Source organism: Stegostoma tigrinum, chromosome 6 (genome assembly GCF_030684315.1).
Source record: "Stegostoma tigrinum isolate sSteTig4 chromosome 6, sSteTig4.hap1, whole genome shotgun sequence".
Classification (NCBI taxonomy): domain Eukaryota; kingdom Metazoa; phylum Chordata; class Chondrichthyes; order Orectolobiformes; family Stegostomatidae; genus Stegostoma; species Stegostoma tigrinum.
Window position 1 is genome coordinate 85044504 of NC_081359.1, and position 15760 is coordinate 85060263.

Sequence of the window (15760 nt, forward strand, 5' to 3'; positions counted from 1 at the left end):
TGCAGTGTATTTTGACAATCGATAATTGGTAGTCCAGTCACCTATTTTAGAGATTGGAAGCATTGTAAATATGAGTATCAAAGTCTTGAATGGAAGGCTGGCCATTTCTTGAAACCAACAATTCCCAGACTGATTACAGATCAGTACAGATGGGCATATACACACATATATATATATATAGAATTAAATGGCAAATTGCTGGCACAATTGCCCGTAGCTTCTAACTTGCATTCTAATTGATGAATATTCAAAATTAAAATAAACCAGTGAAAAATGACAAAGATTTTGCTGGAATTATGGTATTTTCCTGTTTTGTAATTAATTGCAATACAGACGTTGTAATGGTTAAATTGCATATTCTTTTCATGTACTATCAAAGTTTACATCAGTTTTGTGCTGCAAACTAAAGATTGAATGGCGGGTTGCTGAATGAGTAGACTGGTACATTTATTTGTACCTGAAAGGTATTTGCTTATTCAAATTTCATATTCAACCTATGTACAGCACCAAGGCATTTGCACTAATCCTGTGTAAATGACTAATGTGACTCAAGTGGAATAACATGCCCACTTCTGGGTGTCACGTTTTAGGAAGGACATCAAAGTCTTGAGGATAGTACTAAGAAGATTAACTAGAATTTTATCATAGTTGAGAGATTTCAGTTATTTGGAGAGACTTGAAGAATTTGTAATCGTCCTTTTTAGATAATTAATATTTAAGGAGAGATTTCATGGTGATGTTCAAACTTATGAAGACTTTTGATAGTGTGGTCAAGAATAAACTAAAGAAAAGCTGTTTCTAGTCACAGGAGAATTAGTAAACAAAAAATAAGATTTAATAAAATTAACAACATAATCAGAAGTAAAATGAAAAAACAGCATTTTATTCAGCAAGACTTTATAATCTGGATGCAGTACCTCAAAGGGTAGTAGAAGCAGAACTGATAGTAACATTCAGAATGCATTTTAATATTTACTTTGAAAAAAAAATTAGCACGCAAGATAAAAGAAAAGGATGTTACCGTGGAGACTAATTGGATGAGTCTTTCAAAAAGCTGGCATGGGTATAATTTACTGAATGGTCTCATACTGTGCTGTGTGAGTCTAAATTTGACAGTCTCAAAGACAGGCAATGCGCCAGTAATCTATACCCTTTGCTTCCAGACAGGCAACGTGCCAACTTCTTGCTTCCTGCTAATTAACATAATTGTAACCTTCAACAGTACTAACACTACTGTTGAGTAGCCGTACATGTCAGCTAGGACCCAAAAATTCGTGAGAGGCTAGTACCAGATACAGCTAGCTTGCATCGTTTAAACCAGTTTGGCCCTCCTAAACGCGAAATGCATTGTCAATGGAGCAGGAATTAAAAAGCTTTTTATGACAAGGGGGGCTATTTCAGTATTTATGGAGGAGATAGACAGATTTTTAAATAGAAATGGGTAGAAGGATTATGGAGAGTAGGAGAGTAGGAAAGTGGAGTTGAGGCCAAAATTATATCAGCCATGGTCATATTAATTGGCTGACTCAACATTCCACTTTACAGGATCTTCAGGCAGGACAGGGTTATTTACAAACGAGAAGATGGTGTCACATCATTAATTCAAGGTGTCAGTTACTGAAGTAAAGAGGAAGAATATCTTGCCAGGGTCTTCAAATGAGGCTTTGTGGATAGATCTTCAGAATAAAGAGAAAGCAGTCAGATGCTTGAAAACAGTCAGCAGACAATAGGGGAGCAGTTTTGTAGACAATTCACTAAGGTGTATAAAAACAACATAAGGGTAATTATAAAATGCAAAAAAAACTGCTGATGCTGTGAATCAGAAACAAAAACAAAGTTGCTGGAAAGGCTCAACATATCTGGCACCATCTGTGAAGGAGAAAACAGAGTAATGTTTCGTGTCTGGTGACCGTTCCTGAGAACTGGGTAATTATATTAGGGGATTAACGTTAATTGGGGTTGACAGAGTGTAAAGGGCTTAGAGGGAACAGATTTCTTGAAGTGTATTCAGCAGAGGTTTTTACATCAACATGTAAAATGTCCAACAAGGAATGGGGCAGTTCTGGGCCTAATTATGGGAACGAAGCTTGACACGAGTTTGAGGCGACAGTGGGACAGCATTTCAGTGATAGCGACTCCAGTACCATACATTTTACAACAACAACTGAGGAAGGGTCACTGGACCCAAAACATTAATTCTGTTTTATCCTTCACAGATGCTGCCAGATTTGCTGAGCTTTTCCAGCAACTTCGTTTTTGTTCCTGATTTACAACATGCACAGTTCTTTTGGTTTTTACCGTATATTTTAAGTTTGTTACAGAAAAGGAAAAAGATAATCTGCAAAAAAGGGTTTTGGACTAGAGGAAAGCAGAATTTATTAAAATAATGCAGGATCTGGCCAAAACAGTCCGGTAACTTTACGTCTGGGTGAATCAACTACAAAACAGTGACGAGGCACTCAACATTCAATTGGTGAAAGTACAGCCCCATCATGTTCCCATTACAGTGAAATGTCGGAGCAACAAGCCCAGAAAGCTCCGAATGTCTAGAAATATTCAGGACTGGATAAAAAGGAAAAGAGAGGTTTCTACCAAATACTAAGGAAGCAAATCAATGGTGGCCCTACTAGACTATAAAAACTGTGGATGGGAACATAAAATTCAATAAAGAGAACAAAGAAAGGACACATGTTAAAGCACTATCAACATTTTGGGTCCAGCGACCCTTCCTCAGAACTGTTCTGAGGAAGGGTCACCAGACCCAAAACATTAACTGTGATCTCTCTTCACAGATGCTGCCAGACCTGGTGAACTTTACCAGCAATTTCTGTTTTTATTTCTGATTTATATAGCACCCGTGGGTTTTTTTTTGGTTTTTATGAAAAAACACTGGCTGATAAGATGAGGGAAAATCCTGAGATATTCTATAAGTATATATATGGTAAGAGAATAACTAGGGAATGAGTAGGGCCCATAATGAACCAAGAGGGCAATTTGTGTGTGGAGCTGAGGACATTGGCAGGGTGTTAAATGAGTACGTCACACCACTCATCACTTTTGAGAGGGAGTATTTAGCAACACAATTTGGAAAGAGAGAAGGATTGTAAGTTTCTTAACCAGTTTGACATAGGGAGAAAGACAGTATTGGAGGACTTGGTGAGCTTTAAAGTGAACAATACTACAGGCCTGAATGAGTTATAGAGTCATAGTTTAATACAGCATGGAAACAGACTCTTCAGTCCAACCTGTCTATGCCAACCAGAATCCTAAACTAAACTAGTCCCACCTGCCTACACTTGGCCCATATCCCTTCAAACATTTCTCTTTAATGTTATTATCTATCACCCCTCATGAGAAGTCTTTGGCACATAAGATCAAGGAAAACCCTAAAGCTTTCAATAGGTATGTCAGGAACAAAAGATTGACTAGAGTAAAATTAGGGCCAATCAAGGACAGTAGTGGGAAGTTGTGCGTGGAGTCCGAAGAGATAGGAGAGGCACTAGGTGAATATTTTTCGTCAGTATTCACACAGGAAAAAGACAATGTTGTCGAGGAGAATATTGAGATACAGGCTATTAGACTAGATGGGATTGAGGTTCACAAGGAGGAAGTGTTAGAAATTCTGGAAGATGTGAAAATAGATAAGTACCCTGGGCCGGATGGGATGTAACCCAGGATTTTCTGGGAAGCTAGGGAGGAGATTGCGGAGCCTTTCGGCTTTGATATTTATGTCGTCATTATCCTCAGGAATAGTGCCAAAAGACTGGAGGATAGCAAATGTTGTCCCCTTGTTCAAGAAGGGGAGGAGGGACAATCCTGGTAATTACAGACCAGTGAGCCTTACTTCGGTTGTGGGTAAGGTGTTGGAAAAGATTATAAGAGATAGGATTTATAATCATCTAGAAAGGAATAATTTGATTAAGGATAGTCAACACTGTTTTGTGAAGGGTAGGTCATGCTAAACAAATCTAATTGGGAAGGTGACTAAACAGGTGGATGATGGGAAAGAGGTTGATGTGGTGTATATGGATTTCAGTAAAGTGTTTGATAAGGTTCCTCATGGTAGGCTATTGCAAAAAAATACTGACTGATGGGATTGAGGGTGATTTCACAGTTTGGATCAAAAATTGGCTAGTTGGAAGAAGACAGAGCATGGTGGTTAATGGGAAATGTTCATCCTGGAGTTCAGTTACTAGTGGTGTACCGCAAGGATCTGTTTTGGGGTCACTGCTGTTTGTCATTTTTATATAAGACCTGGATGAGGGCGTAGAATGATGGGTTAGTAAATTTGCAGATGACACTAAAGTCGGTGGAGATGTGGATAGTGCGGAAGGATGTTGCAGGTTTCAGAGGGACATAAATAAGCTGCAGAGATGGGCTGAGAAGTGGCAAATGGAGTTTAATGCAGAAAAGTGTGAGGTGATTCACTTTGGAAGGAGTAACAGGAATACAGAGTACTGGGATAATGGTAGGATTCTTGGTAGTGTAGATGAGCAGAGAGACCTCAGTGTCCATGTACATAGATGCCTGAAAGTTGCCACCCAGGTTGATAGGGTTGTTAATAAGGTGTGCTGTGTGTTAGATTTTATTGGTAGAGGGGTTGAGTTTTGAAGCCATGAGGTCAAATTGCAGCTGCACAAAACTCTGATGCAGCCGTACTTGGAGTATTGCGTACAGTTCTGGTCACCGCATTATAAGAAGGATGTGGAAGCTTTGGAAAGGGTGCAGAGGAGATTTACCAGGATGTTGCCTGGTATGGAGGGAAGGTCTTATGAGGAAAGGCTGAGGGACTTGAGGTTATTTTCGTTAGAAAGAAGAAGGTTAAAACGTGACCTAATAGATGATCAGAGGATTAGATAGGGTGGACAGAGAGCCTTTTTCCTCAGATGGTGATGGCTAGCACGAGGGGACGTAGCTTTGAATTGAGGGGTGGTAGATATAGGACCGATGTCAGAGGTAGATACTTTACTCAGAGAGTAGTAAGGGAATGGAATGCCTTGCCTGCAACACTAGTAGACTTGCCAAGTTAAGGGGCATTTAAATGGTCATTGGATAAACATACGGATGATAATGGAATAGTGTCGGTTACATGGGCTTCAGTTTGGTTTCACAGGTCGGTGCAACATCGAAGGGCCTGTACTGCGCTGTTGTGTTAGAACATAGAACATAGATAGAACAGTACAGCACAGAACAGACCCTTCAGCCCACAATGTTGTGCCGACCATTGATCCTCATGTATGCACCCTCAAATTTCTGTGACCATATACATGTCCAGCAGTCTCTTAAATGACCCCAATGACCTTGCTTCCACAACTGCTGCTGGCAACGCATTCCATGCTCTCACAACTCTCTGCGTAAAGAACCTGCCTCTGACATCCCCTCTATACTTTCCACCAACCAGCTTAAAACTATGACCCCTCGTGCTAGCCATTTCTGCCCTGGGAAATAGTCTCTGGCTATCAACTCTATCTATGCCTCTCATTATCTTGTATACCTCAATTAGGTCCCCTCTCCTCCTCCTTTTCTCCAATGAAAAGAGACCGAGCTCAGTCAACCTCTCTTCATAAGATAAGCCCTCCAGTCCAGGCAGCATCCTGGTAAACCTCCTCTGAACCCTCTCCAAAGCATCCACATCTTTCCTATAATAGGGCGCCCAGAACTGGACGCAGTATTCCAAGTGCGGTCTAACCAAAGTTTTATAGAGCTGCAACAAGATCTCACGACTCTTAAACTCAATCCCCCTGTTAATGAAAGCCAAAACACCATATGCTTTCTTAACAACCCTGTCCACTTGGGTGGCCATTTTAAGGGATCTATGTATCTGCACACCAAGATCCCTCTGTTCCTCCACGCTGCCAAGAATCCTATCCTTAATCCTGTACTCAGCTTTCAAATTCGACCTTCCAAAATGCATCCAAAATGTTCTATGATCTATGTTCTATCCACTGTCTTTCAAACATTCTAACTGTATCTTCACCCACCACTTCCTGTGAAAGTTCATTCCACATGCAAACCATTCTCTGTGTAAAAAAAAACTTGCCCCTCATGTCTTTTTTATCTCTTTCTCCTTTGACCTTAAAAGATACTGCCTAGTCTTGAAATGCCCCCCCGCCCCGGGAAAGACACCTGCCTTTCAACTTATCCATAGCCCTCATGACTTTATAAAGCTCTATTAGATCACCCCTCAACCTCCTGCGCTCCAGTGAAAAACGTCCCAGCCTATCCAGCGTCCTCCTATAACTCAAACCCTCCATTCCCAACAACATACTGGTAAATGTTTTTCTGAATCCTCTCCAGCTTAATAATATCCCTCCTATAACAGGGCAACCAGAACTGGACACAGAATTCTAGCAGAAGCCTCACCAACGTACTGTACGACCTCAACACGGCATGCCAACACCTATACTCAAAAGGCTGAGCAATAAAGGCAAATGTGCTAAAGGCCTTCTTAATCACTCTGCCTGCTCGTGAAAAAAACTTCAAAGAATTATGTACCTGAACCCCTAGGTCTCTTTGTTCTACAACACTGTCCAAGATGCTACTTTAATTATATAAGTCCTGCCCTTGTTTTTTTTACCAAAATGCAGCACCTCACATTTATCAGAATTAAATCCATCGGCCACTCCTCGGCCCATTCACCCAATTGATCAAAATCGTTTTTAATCTTAGATAATCTTCTTCACTGTCCACAATACCATCAATTTTGGTGTTGTCTGTAAATTTACAAACCATTCCTTCTATATTCTCAACGAAATCACATCCATTAGTGACAAACAAAAGTAGACCCAGCACCATTACTATGGAATGCCAATTGTAACAGGCCTCCAGACCAAACAAAAACCCTCTACCATCAGTCTCTGTCTCCTGCAGTTAAGTCAATTTTGCATCCAATTGGCAAGCTCACTCTGAATCCATGTTTTAGAAAATTTAGGAACCCGTAATTTTACTAATTAATCTACCAGATGGAACCTAATTGAAATCCAAAAAAAACAAGGTCTACTGCTCTGCCCTCATCAATCTTCTTGGTTACTTTCTCCAAAAACTTAATCAAGTTTGTGAGACACAATTTCCCTCACACAAAACCATGCTGACTACCCTATCATTCCTTGCCTGACCAAATGCATAAAAATCCTACCTTTCAGAATCACCTCCAACAACTTACCCACCACAGAAGTTGGAATCTCAGGTCTATAGTTCCCAGACTTCTCCCTACATCACTTCTTAACAAATGGTTTATCCAAATGCTATCCCAGGCTACTGTGGGACTTGCAGAAGGACATTATAGGGGCTCGGACTCAGAAATTAATTCCTCATTGGCCACAGGGTAGGAGTTAGAAGACTGGAAGACAGCAAATGTTGTCCACTTCTCAAGAAGGATGGTAAAGATATTTTGAAAATGTTTAGAGGTGGTGACCAGGCTTGTAGATAAGGGTAGTGCAGTTGGTGTAGTGTATATGGATTTCAGCAAAGCCTTTGACAAGATCCTACAGAGAGACTCATGACTCCCGTAGCCAAGCTCTTCTGTACAGTTACAATGCTGGCAACTACCCAACAATTTGGAAAATTGCCCAGGTATATCCAGGACACAAAAAGTAGACCAAATCCAACCCACCGATTACTGCCTCATCAGTCTACTCTCAACCATCAGTAGAGTGATGGAAGGTGTCTTCAACAGTGCTATCAAGCAGCATCGACGCAGCAAAAAATCATCCAATGATGCTTAGTTTGTGTTCTACCAGGGCCACTCAGCTTCAAACCTTATTATTGTTGGTTCAAACATGGACAAAAGTACTGAATTCCAGCGATGAGGTGAAAGTGACAGCCCTTGACATCAAGGCAACAACTGACTGAGTATGGCATCAAGGACCCCGAACAAAACTGTATTCAATGATATTAGGGGGCAAACTATTTGCCGATTGCAGTCACACCTGGTACATAGGAAGGTGGTTGTAATTGTTGGAGGTCAGTCATCTCAGCTCCGGGACATCTCTGCTAGATTTCCTCAGGTTAGTGTGCCCAGCCCTACCATCTTCTGCTTCATCAGTGACCTTCTCTCCATCATGAAGTCAGAAGTGTGGATGTTCACCAATGATTGCATAATGTTTAGCACCATTTGTGACTGATTAGATATTGAAGCAGTCCACATCTAAATGTAACAAGATCTGGAAAATATCCAGGCTTGGGCTGACAAGTGACAAGTAACACTTGCACCACACAAATGCTAGACAATGACTATCTCCAATAAGAAACAGTCTAACCACCGTCCCTTTATACACAATGATTTTACTATCATTGAATCCCCCACTGTCAACATCCTGGGGGTTACCATTGACCAGTGGCTACATAAGCACAGTGGTTACAAGACCAGGATAGACGCTAGGAATACTGCCGTGAGTAACCCACCACCTTAATCCCCAAAGCCTGTCCACCATCTACAAGGAGTGGGATGGAATACTCCCCACTTGCCTGGATGAGTGCAGCTACAACAACACTCAAGATGCTTGACAGCATCCAGAATAAAGCATTCCTCTTGATTGGCACCATGTCTACAAACATCCACCCCTTCCACCAATAATGCAGTGGTGTGCACTATCTACAACATGCACTGCAGAAATTTACCAAAGATCCTTACATAGCACCTTCCAAACTTACAACCACTTCCATCTAGAAGGATAAGGGGAGCAGATTTATGGGAGCATCACCACCTGCAAGTTCCGCTCCAAGCCACTCACAATTCTGACTTGGAAACATATCACTGTTCCTTCACTGTTGCTGGATCAAAATCCTGGAATACCCTCCCTCAGAGCATTATGCATTAAGCTACAGCATAGGGACTGCAGCGGTTCAAGAAGGCAGCTCTCCACCACCTACTCAAGGTCAACTAGGGACAGGCAACAAATGCTGGCCAGCCAGCAACATCCACGTCCCACAATTGAATTAAAAAAAGATCGTGTGGTCCAGGCTAACTTGGGAAGTTGGACCTAAAATTGGCTTAGTAGTAGGAGACAGAGGATGGTGGTAGAAGAGTGTTCTGTGACTGGAGGCCAGGGTTCAGTAGTATACAAGAGGGGGTCAGTGCTGAGTCTCTTATTTTTCACGATATATATATAAATGATTGATAAGAAAATATGGCAGGGATACTACTGCAGATGACACAAATGTTGGCCCACTGGTTAACAGCAAGAAGGCTGTAGGTCAAGAGGATGTAGATGGATTGGACAGCTGGGCGGATCAGTGACAGATAGAATTTAACTCTGGTAAGTATGATGTGATGCACTTTGAAAGAAGTAACAACACAAGTGTCATAAATTTAAAGGCTTTGGGCCAAGTGCTGTAAAGTACGACCAGTGTAGAATTAAAGTAGATTTTGTCATTGCAGACTTGATGGGTAGAAGGACCTCTCTGTACTGTATGATTCAACAATTCTATAAGTGGTAGAGGTCAGTAAATGCATCTTCAAAACGCATTCAGACACTGCTCAATGCACCAAATCTTCATCATAAACTTACAAAGTTTTTTTTATTAGTTGTGACTTATACCTATTATTCATTTGTTCACCTCACCTTAACATAAACGATACTGCTGCAAGCCCCACATATGTATTTTGCAGCTTGCACATGCTGCTAGCTATTCAAACATGATAAAATACATCATCCAAATAGGCTGCACATTTTCAGAAACATACTTTCCTTTCACTGGCAGAAAGATAACCATAACCATTGGCAGTAACGACTAACAGGCAAGGAACAAGTAACTGCATGTCGTAAGGAGACAGTGCTCACCATGATTGGAACATTGAGTACTGAGGTTGTGTCCAGCAGCAAAGCTAAGATAATGATAGCTTTATACCTCTTTCTCATATCCCACATTTTCTTCATCCAACAATCACCTCTACCTTGGAAGCTTCAGATTATTTATGCTCTAACTGCACCCAGCCAGCACCTCAAACATACAATTGTGCTGTTCATCTTTCAGATTCCAAAGAACTGCAATCTAATGAGGCAATGATGGAAAAGCAAGAAAGCAAGAAAGATGAAGAGATACTGTCACTCACTCTCACAGTCACCAGCTCAAATATCATATATTGCACATACTTCAGAGAATATTTGAAGGCTGTGCATGTGCTAAGTTACCAGGCACAAGGAGCCTGTTGCAGTATTGCTGTTGAGAGGATAAAGATGCAGATGGCTTCAGCTGTAGAAGAGTCAGCTGAGCATTTTGAAGCACTAAGTTTTAGAGAAAAGTATGTGATGTTCGCAGTGGAATTTTTTAGGGCACTGACACGCCTGCAGAAAATCTGCCTGAAATGCCAAGGAGCATGTAAGAGTCTGACGATTAACTTTGGACCAGCTGTTCACGTAATTCGTAGTACAGGACAAGCAGACAATATCAATGTTGCAGTGTTGCAGTTGAAGCTCATATTTCTGTGATGCAGACGGAGACTGCTGCCATCATGTTTGTGGACACCGGTGTTAAGAGGGATTGGAAGGCTGTCACAGTACTCCAGCAATCTATCTGTCAAAATGATTGCTAAGGTTATTGAGGCAGAGGAGTCTTAGCAATTTACTGGAATGCAAATTGTAGATGGTACACACTGCTGCCACCATATGAGTGAATGTTTAAGATGGGGAATCAGGTACCAATCAAGTGGTTTGTTTTGGTTTTGATGGTGTCAAGTTTCTTAGGTGTTGTTGCAGCTGTATGTATCCAGTTAAGCATGTGAAGTACATTCCATTACACTGTGCCATGTAGATGGTGGACAAACATTTGGGAGCCAGAAGGTGAGTTAATCACCACAAAATTCCAAGTTTCTCATTAGCTCATATGACCATAATATTTACATTACTGATCCGTGGTAATTTCCAGGATGTTTGATAGTTGGAGATTCAGTAATGACAATCTTATCGAGTGTGATGGAAGAAAGTTAGATTCTATTTTGTTAGCAACGGTCATTGGCTGCCAATTGTGTGGCATGACTGTTATTTGCCACTTGCTAGCCAAAACCTTGATGTTGTCCAGGTCTTGCTGTATTTAGGCATTGGCCGCTTTGGCAGCTGGGGAGTTGCAAAAGGTGCTGAACATTTTGCAGTCATCAGCCAACATCCCCACTTCTGATCTTGTGATACAGGGAAGTTCCTTAATGAAACAGCTAAAGATGGTCAAGCCTCGGAAATTATTCTGAGCACCTCCTGCAGTGATGCTGTGGTGATGTGATGATTGATCTCCAAAAACTAGAACCAAAATCCATTGTACCAGGCATGACTACAACCATCTCTCAGGATGACAGTATTCATCCCTGTTTGACAACCATTTGGCCAGTGCCCTTCAATTCCCTGCCCAATCCTGACAGCTGCAGAAATTGCTTAGTTGGTCTCATGACAAAGCACATGTACCATTTATTTAAAGACAGTGCAATCAGAAAATGATATTTGAAGTTCCTGCCTGCCTTCCCCTTCTCAACCTCACTGAGGTCAAGCCTTCATGATGACACAATTGTGCAATATACAGAAAATCAACACGAACCTTGACACTCACTCTGGCAAGTACTGCTATGCTCTTCTCGAGAGGCCCATGCAGTCAAAATGCTGTTTCAGCAGGCCAGTGGACTGTATTCACATTTTGTGTGATGCCATAACTTTCAATGATGCATATTGTGCACACAGGAGTAGTTTGTGTTCTGGACTCATCCACCACACTATCAGTTCTTGTGGCCCAACAGCCACCCTCTCATTTGTCATACTAGCTTAAATATAGAACATAGAACATAGAAAAGTACAGCACAGTACAGGCTCTTCGGCCCATGATGTTGTGCCGTGGATTAGTCCTAATCCAAAAATAAAATAACCTAACCTACGTTCCCCTCAATTCACTGCTGTCCATGTGCATGTCCAGCAGTCGCTTAAATGTCACTCATGACTCTGCTTCCACGACTACCACTGGCAAAGTATTCCATGCGCTCAGAACTCTGGGTGAAAAACCTCCCTCTGACATTTCCTCTATACCTTCCTCCTAACACCTTCAAACTATGACCCCTCGTGGCAGTCAATCCTGCCCTGGGGAAAAGTCTCTGGCTATTGACTCTAACCATGCCTCTCATTACCTTGTACACCTCAATCAGGTCACCTCTCTTCCTCCTTCTCTCCAGAGAGAAAAGTCCGAGCTCAGTCAACCTCTCCTCGTAAGACAAGCCCTCCAGTCCGGGCAGCATCCTGGTAAACCTCCTTTGCACCCTCTCCAAAGCCTCCACATCGTTCCTATAATAGGGCAACCAGAACTGGACACAATATTCCAAGTGTGGTCTCACCAGGGTTTTGTAGAGCTGCAGCGAAACCTCGCGGCTCTTAAACTCGACCCCCCTGTTAATGAAAGCCAAAACACCATATCCTTTCTTAACAACCTTAACCACTTGGGTGGCAACTTTGAGGGAGCTATGCTCTTGAACACCAAGATCCCACTGTTCCTCCACACTGCTGAGAATCCTGCCTTTAATCCTATATTCAGCATTTAAGTTCGACCTTCCAAAATGCATCACTTCGCATTTATCCAGGTTGAACTCCATCTGCCATTTCTCAGCCCACCTCTGCATACTGTCAATGTCTCGCTGAAGCCTGCAATACTATCAACAACACCTCCAACCTTTGTGTCATCAGCAAACATACTAACCCACCCCTCAACCTCCTCATCCAAGTCATTTATAAAAACTACAAAGAGCAGAGGCTCAAGAACAGAGCCCTGCGGGACACCACTCAGCACTGACCGCCAGGCAGAATACTTACCATCTACAACCACTCTCTGCCTCCTGTCAGCCAACCAATTCTGAATCCAGACAGCCAAATCACCCTGTATCCCATACCTCCTGACTTTATGAATGAGCCTGCCATGGGGAACCTTATCAAATGCCTTGCTGAAATCCGTGTGCACCACAGCCACTGCTCGACCCTCATCAACCTGACCTCCTCAAAGAACTCAATAAGATTTGTGAGGCATGACCTGCCCCTCACAAAGCCATGCTGACTCTCTATGCTTTTCCAAATAGTCATAAATCCTATCCGTCAGAATTCTTTCCAAAACCTTGCTGACCACAGACGTAAGACTGACTGGTCTGTAATTTCCAAGGATTTCCCTATTCCCTTTCTTGAAAAGACGAACAACATTTGCCTCCCTCCAATCTTCTGGTACGACTCCCGTGGAGAGTGAGGAAGCAAAGATCTTCGCCAGCGGCTTAGCAACCTCCTTTCTCCCTTCCCGGAGCAACCTAGGATAAATCTGGTCTGGCCCTGGGGACATATCAATCTTAATGTTTGCCAAAATTTCCAGCACATCAACTTCCTCAATCTCGATCTATTCAAGCCTGTTTCCCTGCTCCTCAAAGTTCTCATCCACAACAAGGTCCCTTTCCTTAGTGAAAACCGAAGCAAAAACTCATCTACGGCTTCCCCTATCTGCTCAGACTCCATGCACAAGTTCCCTACACTATCCCTGATCAGCCCTACCTTCTCCCTCATCATTCTCTTATTCCTCACGTATGAGTAAAATGCCTTCAGGTTCTCCCTAATCCTTCCTACCAAGCCTTTCTCGTGCCCTCTCCTGGCCCTCCCATGTCCACTTTTGAGCTCCTTCCGAGCAAGCCTGTAATCCTCTAAAGCTGTGCTAGACCCTTGCTTCCTCCACCTTACATAAGCTGCCTTTTTCTTATTGACAAGAAGCACCTCTGTTCCCGTCATCCAAGGCTCCTTAATCGTGCCCCTTCTTACCTGTCTCAGAGGAACAAATTTGTGCATCACTCACAACAACTGCTCCTTAAACAGTCTCCACATGTCTGTTGTGCCCTTTCTGTGGAACAATTGCTCCCAATCTGTACTTCCCAACTCTTGCCTGATAGCGTCATAGTTTCCTTTTCCCCAGTTAAATATCTTCCCCTGGTAACTGCTCCTTTTCCTCTCCATGGCTATGGTAAATGTGAGGCTGTTGTGGTCACTGTTGCCAAAGTGTTCTCCCACCGCGAGATCTGACACCTGTCCTGGCTCATTGCCGAGCACCAAATCCAAAATGGCCTCTCCCCTCATCGGCCTGTTCACATGCTGAGTAAGGAAACCCTCCTGAACACATCTGACAAAAACGGCTCCATCCAAACCATCTGCACTAAGGAGGTTCCAATCAATATTGGGAAAGTTGAAGTCACCCAGAACAACAACACTGTTACGTTTGCACTTTTCAACATTATGGTTGCTGCTGGGATGTTGGGCACTGATTTTCTGTGTGTGACAAAAACCTGACCTTCACATTAAGGAAATGTAACTCCTTTCAGTCAAGCTATATCTCAGAATAGACATCCTTTCCCCAATGTTTATACAAGCTACTCCTCGGGTAATCTTGTAATGCTTGCAAAGCCATATCCTCACACTTCCTGTTGCTCTCTTGCAAAATGAAATATTGTCAGTTCTTATAAATAGAGTGTTTGTGAAATATGCAGCTGTGGATGGCAAGCTACGAGTTATTGCAGATGTCTCCAGTTCCAGAAAGATGGATAAATGTTTCATTGCTATGTCATCTTCACAGTCACTGGCGATGTGATCCTTATCCTGCTCTGAGATTGCTATTGTAACTGCAGCAGGTGCAGATTTCAATGAGGGCATTCTTCCTGAGGCCAAGATGTTTCATACATTGCTTGTTCATGTGGTTCTGTTAGGAGAATTGATCTCTGAGAACCCTGTGCACATAAAGTTCTTTTTTCACTCCTCACTCTCTTAGCAGCTTTCCATGATCTTTGGGGAGACTGAACATTTTCCAAATCCTACTGTATCACATGGGAATACCTAGCGTTGCATCCATATCTTTAAGTAGCTGGTTTGTGCAGAAGCCATGAAGTCTGGATTAAGTACTCAGCACCTGTCACACATCAACCTCTAAGTAGTTGATGATTCCTTGGCAAGAGTAACTATGAATGATGACTTCCAGGTTGCGGTGGGCAGACCTTCACATGGCCCTGCTTGACATGATTCAATGGGATTGTAGTTTTTTTTATTAAACTCACTTGTTGTCCAATTGGATATGGACGTTATTAGTCCAACCACCAATGAAACTATCAGCGCAAAATCATTTCCAGTTGGTTATGATTTACAGGAACCATTGGGAATAATAAATCAAAAATAGATGGCCTTTCAAGACCTGATCTGTGTGGATAAGCTTTTAACCAAATAAAATCCAGATGTTTGTTTTAATCTGATGATCCCGAAGACTGATAAACGTTGTAAATGTTCTGAAGTAGACTCACAGGACACGAAACTTTAACTCTGTTTTCTCTTCACAGATGCTGCCAGACCTGCTGGGTTTCTCCAGCAATTTCTGTTTTTGTTTGTCTCAGATTTCCAGTATTTGCAGTTAACTGTTTTATGACGAAGATAAATGTTGTAGTCATTTTTTTCCGGAAGTTAAGTGGAGCTACAGCTGTCAGTCTACTCACATCCTCAAAAATTTTATTAGCAACCAAACAGCTGAGGGGTGTATAAGATTATGCATTAATCCAATTAAGATACTGGGGTTGAAAAATGTGTGAGAAAATGAAATAGACAACTTAGTTTAATCAAAAGATATGAATGAGGAAGCCAATTTGTGGAAATGAAAGCAGACATGACCAAGTACCATTAAATAAGCATTATAATCTAAAGCTGAGAATTTTACCAGGCAGATTCAGACATTTACAGTACAAAATGATACCAATATGTCTGAAGCATTCAACAAAGATCAGACTCACACTAAT